The following is a 12,697-nucleotide window of genomic DNA, read 5'->3' on the forward strand; positions in this document are numbered from 1 at the left end:
AGCCTAGGCCCCCTCATGCTTGCGGGTACACATTTTTTCCCATCCAATCCAATGTACCTTCTTACGACCACCCGCTTCACCCCACCAGAAGTTTGAAGAGATAGATGACAGATTCCCGCACATTTTCTTCGTGAGTTGAAAGCAGCTCATGGTGAAAGTCGGTGTGGATTGGAGTCCAGATTTTACCAACACTTCCCTAGCCTTTTTAGATAAGCATTGTCCCTTCCATCCGGAAACTTTTCCTTTGGCACTATCCTTGACATATTTGAAAGACCCATCTTTTGATCTCCCCACCACTGTAGGGAGTCCCAAATAATGCTCACTTAGTGCTTCCTCCGTTATGCCAATCACTTGCTTGAGCTCGTCCTTCACATCATCCTGAGTGTCCTTTCCGAAAAAATTGCTGATTTCTGTAAGTTCACCTTTTGGCCCGATGCAACTTCGTATTCCTGCAAAATTGAGCGAAGTGTCTCAAAGCTGTCTCTTGAGCCCTCCAGGAAGACCACGCTGTCATCGGCAAAGAGAAGGTGGGTAACCGTAGGGCCTCCCCCTCCAAAAGACACCCCCTTGATATTGTTTTCCTCCTGAGCATGCTTTAGCAAGGCAGAGAAACCCTCCACACAGAATAAAAATAGATATGGGGAGAGAGGATCCCCCTGTCGCAGTCCTCGTGAGGGAAAAAACCGTTCAGACAGGTCTCCATTAAGCTTAACCGAAAACGTTACAGATTTCACACATCTCATAACCATCTTCGTCCAGTGATCAGAGAAGCCAAATTTGTGCAACATTTGTTCAAGGAATTCCCACTCAACTCTGTCGTATGCCTTCATCATATCCAACTTAACCGCACAGATGGGCTTCCTTCGCTTTCTCTTCCTTATAGCATGCACACACTCATACGCCACCAGAACATTATCAGTGATGAGCCTTCCCGGTACAAACGAGCTTTGCTCCTCAGAGATCATAAGCGGAAGAACCACTTTGAGACGATTGGCCAGTGCCTTTGCCACAATCTTATATAGTACGTTACATAAACTGATGGGTCTGAACTGTGACATTAGCTCTGGTGACTTCACTTTCGGGATCATAACTAACACCGTATCATTAAAACCATTAGGGGTGGCTGTCCCTGACAGGAATTCCCGCACCGCACCACAAACCTCGTCCTTAACCAGCGCCCAGTGGCGTTGGTAGAACATGGCAGGGAGCCCATCCGGACCTGGCGCCTTTGACGGCCCCATTTGGAACAGGGCCACCTCGATCTCTTTGTCTGTGAATGGCGCGCATAGTTTTGCATTCATCTCCTCGGTCACCATTGCATCAATGTGTTGTAGCACCCTTTCCACACTCCGTGATCCCTCCGAAGCAAATAAATTTGCATAAAACTGGGCTGCCATCGCTCTCATCCCCACGTCATCTGTACACTTCATCCCATCTTCTCGTCGTAGCGACTTGACGGTGTTCTTCCTCTTCCGGTGCGAGGCCCGGTTTTGGAAGTATTTAGTATTCTGATCTCCATCCTGAAGCCAATCCACACGAGAGCGCTGTTTGTAGTACAACTCCTCCCTCTCGTAGAGCTCGTGAAGCTGGTCCTCTATATCCTTGATCTCCTATCGATAACCCGTCCTAGCAGACCGCTCCTTTGCTTCCACCAGCTAAGCTTTAAGATGCGAAATTTGCCTTTTGATCGATCCAAAAGCTCTTCGGCTCCATTCCTGCATTGCCGACGTTGTAGCTTTTAGGGTGCTACATGCTGTCGCGAGTCGGCCCCCTCTCTGATTGGCTGCATGCGCCTTCCCCCATGCATTGGTGACCATGGCCTTGTAGCCATCATGTCGCGTCCACGCTGCCTCGTAAATAAATCGGCGCTAGCCTCTCGCTCGGGCGCCCCCCAGTCATTAGTGCTTTGATAATTAACGCTTGGTGATCTGACTCTTCTGTCATCACATGTAGCACTTCCGTTTCTGGGAAAGTTTGGGCAAAGTCTGCATTGCATGTTGCCCTGTCTAGCCGCACTTGTATATTATCATCCGCATCCCACTTGTTATCCCATGTGAACGGATACCCCGAGAAACCAAGATCTGCCAGACCGCAGTCGGTGAGGCATTATTCAAACATTTCCATTTGCGCCCTACTCCTCGGGTTACCTCCTTGCTGCTCATCATGGCGTAGTGCTTCGTTGAAATCACCCGCACAGATCCATGGGAGGTTGTCTTGAGCACAGATATAACGCATGACCTCCCAGGTCTTTGATCTTTTCTCAACGCACGGTTCTCCATAGATTCCAGTGAACCTAAAGGAGACACCATCACAGACCATGGCCGCATCGATGTAATATTGACACCATGGCCTAACAGTAACCTCGACATGGTCTCTCCACCATAGAGCAAGACCACCACTCTTTCCCTTACAGTCCACCGCTACACCTTTGCTAAACCCCAAACTCCACTTGAGTCTATCCATCGCTCCCGCCCTCTTTTTGGTTTCCGATAAGAACACCACCGCTGGGTTGTATGACCTAATCAGGTCCCTGAGTTCGCCAACTGCCGAGTCCAACCCCAATCCCCGGCAGTTCCAGGCCATGATGATCATTGCTCTCGGCGGCCCCGCTCATTAGCAGGGTCCGCCGTTACCTTCTCATGCTCCTCAATACGGTCGAACACGGAGGAGGTCTTCTGTCGAGTGTCCCGGATAAAGTATTCTTCCCCCTTCCTCTTATTCCCATCTCCTTTTGGCATCCATACTTGTCTCGGTCTCCTCTTCCTAGAGTTTGGTGTGTTGTGGGGGCTGACTCCCCTCTCCCTTCTGTCTTCATGATCCTGTCTAGGCTTACGTACATAGTAGCCTCTCCTCCTTTCAGATGGGTAGGATGGGTTGTAACCATGTCTGTCCTCACCCCCTCTGCTTGTGGATCCTCTTTCCCACTGATCCCTCGCCACAAAATGACCATGATCCTGCTCTCTCTGTCTGTAACGCCCCGGATCCGATGCGCCAGATGTCTGCTAGTTATTCGCCGGCGTTGCCATGTCTTTTGCTTGCGTGTTGCATTTTATCATGTCATCATGTGCATTTCATTTTGCGTACGTGTTCGTCTCATGCATCCGAGCCTTTTCCCCGTTGTCCATTTTGCAATTCGGCGCTCATATGCCCTCCGGCGTTCCCCTTTTCGTCTCCTGTTGTGAGTGGGTGTTAAACATTCTCGGAATGGCCCGAGCCTTGCCAAGTGGCCTTGGTATAGCACCGGTAGACCGCCTGTCAAGTTTCGTGCCATTTGGAGGTCGTTTGATACTCCAACGGTTGACCGCGTAGCCCGAAACCCCCCTTTCTTTTTGCAGCCCAACACCCCTTCCAAACTGGCCCAAAACCCATCTATCTCCCCTCCATGCTATCGGCCGTTTGATCATGATCGTGCGGGCGAAAACCGCTCCTCATTTGGACTCTCCTAGCTCCCTCTACCTATAAATAGGTCCTCCCCCTCCTTTTTCGCGGATCATTTTCCCCCCGAAACCCTAGCCCCGCTCCTCTCGCCCGCCGGACACGTCCGATCTAGACCGGACATGTCCGCGCCGCCGGCCCGCGGAGCCCATTCGGGGCCCGCGCGGGCCCAGATCCCGCCACCGCCATGGCCTTCGTCGCCGCCCGAGGCTCCCTTGCCGCTGCCGCCTCCGGGAACGGACTCCCCGGGGCCAGATCTGTCCGGATCCGGCCGGGACCGCCGCCCCATGGCCTCCTCCTCGCTGGCTCCGGCGAGCTCCAGCCTGATTGAGCCGCCGCCGCCGCCATGTCCTCGGGAGCGAGCAGCTCCCCGTGCGCCTCAGCGCCCCCCTCATGGGCCCGACCTCCCTAGGGCCCAGCGCCCCGGCCCAGCTCCAGCCGGCCTGCCAGGCCGCCTCCCCCACCGTCCTGGGCTGAAGCCCATGGTGAGCAGTGCCTAATCTCCGCCCCGTGCGTCTAATAGCTATTTTGCGCTCGATCCATTTTTTTTCCAGAAAAATGAGCAAGTCCTTTTTTTCCTGTCATATTTTCATGCCATGTTCGTTGCATCGTATCTCTGTATCCGTAGCTCCGTTTCATGCGTGTAATATGTCAAATTGTTTGGCTCGACGAGTACATCATTTCATTCCATTGCATCATTTTCATTTGAGGTCATCTAGATGCCTGAATCATCGTTGTAAGAGTGCTTCATAATGTTTTCTGCTGTCTGTTATCAGAACAAGCTCATTTGTCATTTTTGTCATGATTGATGTGTGCATCCTATGATGTTGATGTCTACATGTGTTTTGAACTATGCCATGTCTTCTTTACAGAGGTGCTTACTATGTATTTTTGTGATCAATGTGGTGACTAGCACAAGCATGCAAACTAGGCATCGTGATGTTGCTGATTTTAGTCCCTGTTTTGCTGTTATTTTTATGTCATGTAAACTTGATGCTACAGATAGATCCATGCATATTTTGAGATACTTCAGTAAGGGTGTTTTGAACATATGGTTATTGTCTATCCATTCATGCCCTTTATTGCAATTATGGAGTAGTCTAGCATGTCATTTTCGTGCTCTACTTTTGCTTCAAAATGTTTCCAGGCAGATTGTTTACATGTTATTCAACTTGGCCAAGCTTGCTATAGTTGATCTGTGCATGCTATGGACTTGTTCTTGACTTGGTTTGTTTCACAAACATGTCTTCTTGATGATGCTATGCTTATCTTGTCATGCAATGACTTGTGGTGAGTGAATCGAGCTTGTTAAGTAGGGTACATGATGTTGCTGTTTCGCTAGGCTGAATCTGTTATTTCCTGATGCTATATAAACATGTTGCCACTAATCATTCTATGCATAATCTGGAGATGTTCTATAAATATGTTTTGATATACATGTCATCCTCTAACCATACATGCCCCTGGTTGCATTTATAGGTTGCTGTCGATTGTTCATATCTTGCTCCAAAGTTACTTTATAATGTTGTTGTCAGCCTGTTAACATTAAGTTCAGTTGTTGCCATGTGTTTTGCTAGTGTTCCATGCATCCTATGACCTTGCTATTTCCATGACTAGCTTCACAAATATGCCTTATTACTGTTGGGTGCCTTGCCATGCTATATATTGCTCTGTAGTGAGTGGTACAAGCTCATCTACATGCCTTCATAATTCTGTTTCTGCCATGTTTGAATCTGTAATATAACTTGCTATGTTTACGTGGGTGCCATCATATTTTCTGGAGCTTTTTGGCTTATGGTTGGTAAGGGACTTTTGATCTATGCATTTAGTAGATTCATGCCATGCCTTTGCTTGCCATGATAAGTTCATGTAACATGTTGTTTGATAGCTCTAAACATTGCAACCTGATGTTAATTTCTGCAAAGTCTGAATTGTTATTACTTGCAATCTTACCATGTGTGTTTGAGCATGTTCTAGTTATTTCTGGAGATAGCTTAGTGTTCATGTTTTGTAATGCTTTACCTGTACATCATGTCCATGTCTTTTGTTTTTATGTTGAGATGCTGTAGCATATTGTTTTGGGTGCTTGCAATATGCCTAGTTGCTGTTTTTGGCAGATTATTGTTATAACTTGTATAGCGTGTGTGTGTTGAACCGTTGCTCCGTTTTGAGTGTGCTCTATATGAAACTTGCTTAATTTTGCATGTAGCTTCATATTATCATGTTGCATCCTTGTTTTGAGGTGTTTGCTTGATGTTTGGGTGCATTTTGCATCAATGCCATGTTTAACTTGTTTTGCTCATATCTTCTAGGCCGTAGCTCCGAATTAAATGAACTTTATATGTAACTTGAATAGAATCTCGTGTAGATCATCCTTGTGCATCTTAACTTGCTGTTTAACAACTCGAACATAAGGTTTATTCAGATCTGGACCAATTTCGAAATATGCATATGAGAACTTACCGGAATTGTTATATGTTGTTCCCGGCCTCATTTAAACTTGCCTTGATGTGTTGCTCTTGTTTGCATCATCTCTTGCCATGAGTAGCTTCATGTAGTCTTGTCATGCATCATGTTTGTTGTGCATCATGCCTTGTTCATGGTTGGTGTGTTTACTATGTTGTGTGCTTCTTTTCGATAGTTCCTGTTTCGTTGCGATCATGAGGATTCGTTCGTCTACGCTTGGTTCGTCTTCGTGGCTTCATCCATTCGTCTTCTTCATGGACTCGTTCTTCTTCCTAGCGGGATTTCAGGCAAGATGACCGCTACCCTGGATCTCACTACTATCATTGCTATGCTAGTTGCTTCGTTCTATCGCTTTGCTGCGCTACCTATCACCTGTTTATCAAGCCATCCCAAATTGCCATGAACCTCTAACCTTTGACACCTTTCCTATGCAAACCGTTGTTTGACTATGTTACCACTTTTGCTCAGCCCCTCTTATAGCGTTGCTAGTTGCATGTGAAGTTGAAGATTTCTCCATGGTGGATAGGATTATGTTTGGGATATCACAATATCTCTTATATTATTAATGCATCTATATACTTGGTAAAGGGTGGAAGACTTGGCCTTTTGCCTGGTGTTTTGTTCCACTCTTGCCGCCCTAGTTTCTGTCATACCAGTGTTATGTTCCCGGATTTTGCGTTCCTTACGCGGTCGGGTGATTTATGGGACCCCCTTGACAGTTCGCTTTGAATAAAACTCCTCCAGTAAGACCCAACCTTGGTTTTACATTTGCCTCACCTAGCCCTTTTTCCCTTGGGAGTCGCGCTCTCGAGGGTCATCTTTATTATAGCCCCCCCCCCCCCCCGGGCCAGTGCTTGTCTAAGTGTTGGTCCGAACTAGAGCCCTTTGCAGCACCCCCTCAGGGAAACTTGAGGTCTGGTTTTAGTTGTACGGATTGCTCATCCGGTGTTGCCCTGAGAATGAGATATGTGCAGCTCCTATCGGGATTGTCGGCGCATCGGGCGGTCTTGCTGGTCTTGTTTTACCATTGTCAAAATGTCTTGTAAACCGGGATTCCGAGTCTGATCGGGTCTTCCTGGGAGAAGGTCTATTCCTTCGTTGATCGCGAGAGCTTGTCATGGGCTACGTTGGGACACCCCTGCAGGGTATAATCTTTCGAAAGCCGTGCCTGCGGTTATAGGCAGATGGGAATTTGTTAATGTCCGGTTGTAGATAACTTGACACCAGATCTGAATTAAAACGCATCAACCGCGTGTGTTGCCGTGATGGTCTCTTCTCGGTGGAGTCCGGGAAGTGAACACGGTTTCTGGGTTATGTTTGATGTAAGTAGGAGTTCAGGATCACTTCTTGATCATTGCTAGCTTCACGACCATTCTGCTTGCTCTCTTCTCGCTCTTATTTGCATATGTTAGCCACCATATCATGCTTAGTCGCTGCTGCAGCCTCACCACTTTACCCCTTCCTTTTCCTTTTAAGCTTTGCTAGTCTTGACACCCATGGTAATGGGATTGCTGAGTCCTCGTGGCTCATAGATTACTACAACAACAGTTGCAGGTACAGGTTATGCGATGGTCATGACGCGAGAGCGATGCTTGCTTGCGTTGAGTTCTTCTTCTGCTTCTTCGATCAGGGGATAGGTTCCAGGTCAGTAGCCTGGGCTAGCAGGGTGGATGTCGTTTGAGTTTCTGTTTGTGTTTCATCCGTAGTCGGATGATGCTCTCATGTATTGTGATGTTGTATTCGTGTGGCATTGTATGCCTTATGTATGTATCCCCATCTATTATGTAATGTTGATGTAATGATATCCACCTTGCAAAAGCGTTTCAATATGCGGGTCTATCCTTGGTGGGACCTTCGAGTTCCTTTTGGATAGGGTCGCATATTGGGCCTGACAAGTTGGTATCAGAGCCTCGACCGACCTTAGGAGCCCCCTTGTTTGATCGTGTAGTTTGGCCATTATTGAGTCTAGAAGAAAACTATTTTCGGAGTCTAGTTATATCGGAGAGTAGGAATTCTTTTTACTCCTCTACCCCTTCGTCGCTCTGGTCAGGAATCTTGACGTAGGTGTTTTGAATTACTTCTCTTCCCCTTCAAATTTTTCTTTAGGATCACGCAGTTGGTTTTCCGATCGTTGTTCCTCAGCTCTTTTCATCTGGTGCATTTCTCGTCAAGTTGACTCGAGCCTCTTCATCTTTGAGTTCAATCCTCAGTTGTTTTCTTTTCCCACCCGCCCTCCCTGTTCTTCTTCTCGGAACCAGAGTCCGTAATCGAGTATCCATCCTACTCGTGTGAAGTCTTTGCCTTCTTTCCTCAATGATTTCAACCGGTGTTTTCTCTTCAAGTTATTCGTTGTTTCCCCTTCCAAGTTGTCTTTGTTTTTCCCGCCCTCCCACCCTCTTCTTCCCGGAGCTTGAGTCTGTATCGACAATCAATTTCATTCGTGTGGAGCCTCTTCAGTCTTTTGTAAATTAATTCAACCGGTGAATTCTCGTCTTGTTCATCATTTTTCATCCCTTTCTTTTTCCGGTGGAACAAATTCAAGTATTCGCTTTTGATCATATTCTTTCCCTCGGCTCAAGTGTTTTCCCTGCTCGTTCGCCTCTCGTCAGTTTATCATTCCGGTGTGTTCAAGACATCTCAGGAGATTCGTCTGTGTTTGAATTAATTCGAGGTTGTCACCTCATTCAAATATTTCAATTGTTCCGGTGCATCATCTATCTGCTCAACATCCCTTTCCAACGGTGTTTTCTCTTTAGTGGGCCCTAACCCACAGGTCTTTTTCCAGGATCTTACCTGACTCTTCTAATTTTTCCTGAGCTATTCCAAATTCTTTCAAGTGTGACGTAAGAATGGATTCCATCAGTCAGATGCCTTTCCAAGATCGATTTCAAATCATTTTCATTGTTGGCTCAACCTCTTCGCTTGTCATTCTACCGGAGTATCTCAGTAATTCTGGTGGTGTTTCTCGTCGTCATTTGAGGATCGAAGAAGAGTTTTTCCTCTAAATCTTGTCTGTTCTCTTGAAGTTTCATGGTTCTAGCTTTATGTTATCCTCTCGATTTATTCCCTTTATCAGATATTCTTTCTTACCCATCCGGAATATGTCAGGAATTCTTTTCCATTTATTTTCATCGGAGGCCATCATTCCAGTTTTCGTTCTCTATTTATCCCGGTGCTTCGTTCAAGTGTTCTTTAATCAGCTCATGATCTATTTGTTCTTTTGCATCTAAATCCCCCTCAAACATATTGTTTCTTCCCGGCGATTCATTCTCTCTCATCAGTCATTTTTGAATTCTTACGGTGGTTCTTTCAGATTCTATTTCCTTGATTATCATTCAATCCTTTTCTTCGGAGTTTGTTCATGAGGAAAAAATTCTAGTTCCAAGTGTTTTCATCTTTTCTTTTCCGGAGTTCAAATTTCCTAGGCCATTTCGTCGAAACCTCCATCTAAATCATCGCAAGCCTCATCTTATTCTTTCATACTTCATTCTATCTCATCATATTTTTGTCACCGGAGTTCTTCATGGTGGTTCTTCATGATTTAATTCATTCTTCAACAGTTCATCAAGATTTTGTTGCTGGAGTTCAAGTATCTTTTCTTCTCGCATCTCAAAGTGCAATTAAATCTCTGTATTCTTTTGAAGTGGAGTTTTGCATTTCTTTGCTATTCCCAGACAGTCAAGCATTTGGTTGTGGCATAATTTCACCTCAAGTTTTTGAGTTGTTTTTGAATAAGTCCACAACAAGCCTATTCTTTTCGTTGTTGATTTTCTCAACAACTCCATTCAATCCTCCTAAATTCTTTTCATTCAATATTCTTTCATTTCTTCTGGAGGCATTGTGTTGTTCATCTCGTCAAGTATCATTCCATCCTCTCAAGTTCTTGTTCTTTTCCTTCCATGTTTAGCCGGAGTGCTGCCTAAATCCTTTCAGTCTTATTCGTTCCTTATCTTGTTCTAACCGGAGTGGTCTCATAGTCTATCTGATTCAGTGGCTTTCGATTCTCGTCGTTCTCGTCGTTCCTCTCTTCTTCTCGAGTGCTCTCGATTCTTTGCTTATTCTCTTGCGCTCTTGTTTCTCCTCATCCTTTTTCCCTGCCGTCTCGGTCCTAAGATCTCGGAACGAGATCTCTTGTTAGTGGAGGAGTGTTGTAACGCCCCGGATCCGATGCGCCAGATGTATGCTAGTTATTCGCCATCGTTGCCATGTCTTTTGCTTACGTGTTGCATTTTATCATGTCATCGTGTGCATTTCATTTTGCGTACGTGTTCGTCTCATGCATCCGAGCCTTTTCCCCGTTGTCCGTTTTGCAATTCGGCGCTCCTATGCCCTCCGGCGTTCCCCTTTTCGTCTCCTATTGTGAGTGGGTGTTAAACATTCTCGGAATGGCCCGAGCCTTGCCAAGTGGCCTTGGTATAGCACCGGTAGACCGCCTGTCAAGTTTCGTGCCATTTGGAGGTCGTTTGATACTCCAACGGTTGACCGCGTAGCCCGAAACCCCCCTTTCTCTTTGCAGCCCAACACCCCTTCCAAACTGGCCCAAAACACATCTAACTCCCCTCCATGCTCTCGGTCGTTCGATCACGATCGTGTGGGCGAAAACCGCTCCTCATTTGGACTCTCCTAGCTCCATCTACCTATAAATAGGTCCTCCCCCTCCTTTTTCGCGGATCATTTTCCTCCCGAAACCCTAGCCCCGCTCCTCTCGCCCGTCGGACACGTCCGATCTAGACCGGACACGTCCGCGCCGCCGGCCCACGGAGCCCATCCTGGGCCCGCGCGGGCCCAGATCCCGCCGCCGCCATGGCCTTCGTCGCCGCCCGAGGCTCCCCTGCCGCCGCCGCCGCCTCCAGGAACGGACTCCCCGGGGCCAGATCCGTCCGGATCCGGCCGGGACCGCCGCCCCATGGCCTCCTCCTCGCTGGCTCCGGCGAGCTCCGGCCGGATCGAGCCGCCGCCGCCGCCATGTCCTCGGGAGCGAGCAGCTCCCCGTGCGCCTCAGCGCCCCCCCTCATGGGCCCGGCCTCCCTAGGACCCAGCGCCCCGGCCCAGCTCCAGCCGGCCTGCCAGGCCGCCTCCCCCACCGTCCTGGGCTGAAGCCCATGGTGAGCAGTGCCTAATCTCCGCCCCGTGCGTCTAATAGCTATTTTGCGCTCGATCCGTTTTTTTTCCAGAAAAATGACTGTCCTTTTTTTCCTGTCATATTTTCATGCCATGTTCATTGCATCGTATCTCTGCATCCGTAGCTTCGTTTCGTGCGTGTAATATGTCAAATTGTTCGCCTCAATGAGTACATCATTTCATTCCATTGAATCATTTTCATTTGGGCTCATCTAGATGTCTGAATCATCGTTGTAAGAGTGCTTCATAATGTTTTCTGCTGTCTGTTACCAGAACGAGCTCATTTGTCATTTTTGCCATGATTGATGTGTGCATCCTATGAGGTTGATGTCTACATGTGTTTTGAACTATGCCTTGTCTTCTTTACAGAGGTGCTTACTATGTATTTTTGTGATCAATGTGGTGACTAGCACAAGCATGCAAACTAAGCATCGTGATGTTGCTGATTTTAGTCCCTGTTCTGCTGTTATTTTCATGCCATGTAAACTTGATGCTACAGATACATCCATGTATATTTTGAGATACTTCAGTAAGGGTGTTTTAAACATATGGTTATTGTCTATCCATTCATGTCCTTTGTTGCAATTATGGAGTAGTCTAGCATGTCATTTTCGTGCTCTACTTTTGCTTCAAAATGTTTCCTGGCAGATTGTTTACATGTTATTCAACTTGGCCAAGCTTGCTATAGTTGATCCGTGCATGCTATGGACTTGTTCTTGACTTGGTTTGTTTCACAAACATGTCTTCTTGATGATGCTATGCTTATCTTGTCATGCAATGACTTGTGGTGAGTGAATCGAGCTTGTTAAGTAGGGTACATGATGTTGCTGTTTCGCTAGGCTGAATCTGTTATTTCCTGATGCTATATAAACATGTTGCCACTAATCATTCTATGCATAATCTGGAGATGTTCTATAAATATGTTTTGATATACATGTCATCCTCTAACCATACATGCCCCTGGTTGCATTTATAGGTTGCTGTAGATTGTTCATATCTTGCTCCAAAGTTGCTTCATAATGTTGTTGACAGCCTGTTAACATTAAGTTCAGTTGTTGCCATGTGTTTTGCTAGTGTTCCATGCATCCTATGACCTTTCTATTGCCATGCTTAGCTTCACAAATATGCCTTTTTACTGTTGGGTGCCTTGCCATGCTATATATTGCTCTGTAGTGAGTGGTACAAGCTCATCTACATGCCTTCATAATTCTGTTTCTGCCATGTTTGAATCTGTAATATAACTTGCTATGTTTACGTGGGTGCCATCATATTTTCTGGACCTTTTTGGCTTATGGTCAGTAAGGGACTTTTGATCTATGCATTTAGTAGATTCATACCATGCCTTTGTTTGCCATGATAAGTTCTTGTAACATGTTGTTTGATAGCTCTAAACATTGCAACCTGATGTTAATTTCTGCAAAGTCTGAATTGTTATTACTTGCAATCTTACCATGTGTGTTTGAGCATGTTCTAGTTATTTCTGGAGATAGCTTAGTGTTCATGTTTTGTAATGCTTTACCTGTACATCATGTCCATATCTTTTTTTATGTTGAGATGATGTAGCATATTGTTTTGGGTGCTTGCAATATGCCTAGTTGCTGTTTTTGGCAGATTATTGTTATAACTTGTATAGCGTGTGTGTGTTGAACCGTTGCTTCGTTTTGAGTGTGCTCTA

Source organism: Triticum aestivum, chromosome 2B (genome assembly GCF_018294505.1).
Source record: "Triticum aestivum cultivar Chinese Spring chromosome 2B, IWGSC CS RefSeq v2.1, whole genome shotgun sequence".
In the NCBI taxonomy this organism is placed as follows: Eukaryota; Viridiplantae; Streptophyta; class Magnoliopsida; order Poales; family Poaceae; genus Triticum; species Triticum aestivum.